Here is a 2,756-nt window from a genome sequence, read left to right on the forward strand (position 1 = left end):
TCGTTATGACTAGTAGAATGAAATGCTTAATGTCAAAATTAATTCATCAACCTTACTCATTGCAATTTAAGAGTGGTAAGGGATAAAATATGCATAGATGCATGTGGATACATACATTATACATACCTACATTATAATTAGTATATATGTAAATTAATCTTGCAATTTTCTGTTTAATATGTAAATCGATAAAAATCATAGAAAGTATAATTGAATTTTTACTTTTCTGTCTACAAGCTTTATACTGAAAACTGTTTTCTAGGTATAAGGATAATGAAAACTATTGATCTGTGGGTATATTGATACAGTAATAAAATTTAAACAATTAAAACATAGTTAACCTGCAGCTAATGAACAATACTCATGATCAAATTGTGCTAGCAATAAAATGAAGAAAATAGCAAAAATATAAGAAACAACTTTTAGAAAATATAAGTAAATTGAAAAGGATTCAGATTAATTTCAGTTCTAAATGTCTTAAGACAATAAAGTATAGATGCATATATTGGTTTTTGGGCCACACCTGGCAGCGATCAGAGGTTATTCCTGGCTCTGCACTCAGAAATCGAAGCTGGCAGGTTCGAGTGTGGCATATAGGTTGCCAAAGATTGAACCCAGGTGGGCCTGTGCAAGGCAAATGACCTATCTGCTATGCTATCACTCCGGATCCTAAAGTTATGATTTTTAAAATTGTTTCTGGTTTTTGGGCCACAGATGGCGGCACTCAGGAGTTATTCCTAGCTCTGCTCTCAGAAATCATGCCCCTGGCAATCTCTGGGGACCATAGGGATGTCGGGAATCAAATCCAGGTACTTCCTGGGATGGTCTAGCGCAGTGGTTGGCAATCTGCTGCTCGCGAGCCACATGTGGCTCTTTACACTTTTAATTTGGCTCTTTTGTGTGCCGGGCAGCAGCTCCAGGAGTCAGGGCTCTGCTCCTAGCCTCTGTCAGTGCGTGCCCAGTGTGCAGCCCCAGTGGCTGGTTCAAAGAGTGTAAGATGATACCCATTATCAACCCTAAACAAAAGTGTTCCCCCAAAATCATCCTTTCTTAAAACTCTTCCTCTGATATGTAAAAGTCCACTGAATATGTACTTTTGTCTCTCTCTCTCTCTCTCTCGACCTGAAGCCTCCTGGTATTGGGAATTGGTTTTAATAAAGAAAGAGGTGTTCTAGCTTTTTGGGCTCGAGGCAGAGAGTACAAGGCAAAAGGCCATGGACTCCATGATCATCCTTTCCCGGCTAGCTTTGTTTATTATTTCTTTCCTGCTAGCCTGCTTCTTCAGACCAGGTTGGATGGGGTTTAGAAATACAGTGCCTGGAGTAATCTTAAAACACATATTTTAATTTGCACAAGAGTGGGCATCTTCCATGAAGGGATTCTCAACCCAGAATTTTCTTTTTTATGGATTTTCATGTTCAGAGTACTCATGATTAAAGTTGTGAGCTAATGCCCTTAAATGCTGTTTTTCATATTGATTATAAATTTCTGCATAATATAAGTGCCAATCAGAAATTTTTTGCAAGAGTGGAAACATTTCAATATCTTCTTCTCAGACACAGCTATCCCAGAATCAGATTCTTTTTTTGTTTTGTTTTGTTTTGCTTTTTTTTTGGGGGGGGGCACACCCGGCGGTGCTCAGAGGTTACTCCTGACTGTCTGCTCAGAAATAGCTCCTGTCAGGCACGGGGGACCATATGGGACACCGGGATTCGAACCAACCACCTTTGGTCCTGGATCGGCTGCTTGAAAGGCAAACACCGCTGTGCCATCTCTCTGGGCCCGAATCAGATTCCTTTTTGAACACATCCATCTTATGTTGCACTGTAAAAACTACTTGTGCAACTCCCCTGCAGAGAAATATTAAGTTCATAGAGAAAATGAACAATGTCTGCCAAATACACAAGCTTAGCTACCCATTCCTTGTCCAACTGGGTCTGTACAAAGTCAGAGTTCTGCTCTCACAGGAACTGCACTACTTCCCTCTTGCCAACAAGGCGAGAGAACACCCTCCCCCTGAACAGCCACTTCACTTCTTCATGGAGAAGATGCTAGTATTGGGCATCCATACTCTCACCCAGGGTGGTAAATAGCCTGGATTTGATCATAATTGTGAATTTCACAAATTATCTTTACTGTGCCATCTGTCACAGAGTTTAGTTCAGCAGGGAGTTGTTTTGAATCCAGTCTATCATACAATGAATGGATATAATGTGTGCAACTTCTGATTCTTGTGACTACACAAAACACTGAGCCATGCACAGTGCATCATCTGTACATACACCAACACATCAGATTATTATTCTGAGTAAAATGAGTCAGAAGGAGAGGTATAGACACAGAATTATCATTTGTGGCATATAAGAATAATAAATGGCAATATGGTAATAATATCTAGAGAAAATAGGGATGAGGGACAGAAGGACAAGTCCATGATAGGAAGCTTGCCATAAAAAGTGGTGAGTTCAGTTAGAATAGAGAAAGGTACATTATGACATTGATAGTTGGAACATTTTACTCTGGACAAGAACTGGATGCTGAAAATGGATAAGTGACATGCATGGTACCCTTTAATTAACAATATTGCAAACCATGGTGTCATAAAGGAAATTTTGCATGGTGTCATAAAGGAAAAGATAGATAAAGAGAAAAAAAGCGAAATGCCTGCCCCTGACATAGGCAGAGGAGGGTGAAGGGGAAGGAAACAGGGGACATTGGTGGTGGGGAAAGTGCACTGGTAAAAGATGGTGTACATT

The sequence above is a fragment of the Suncus etruscus genome, chromosome 13, assembly GCF_024139225.1.
Source record: "Suncus etruscus isolate mSunEtr1 chromosome 13, mSunEtr1.pri.cur, whole genome shotgun sequence".
Lineage (NCBI taxonomy): Eukaryota > Metazoa > Chordata > Mammalia > Eulipotyphla > Soricidae > Suncus > Suncus etruscus.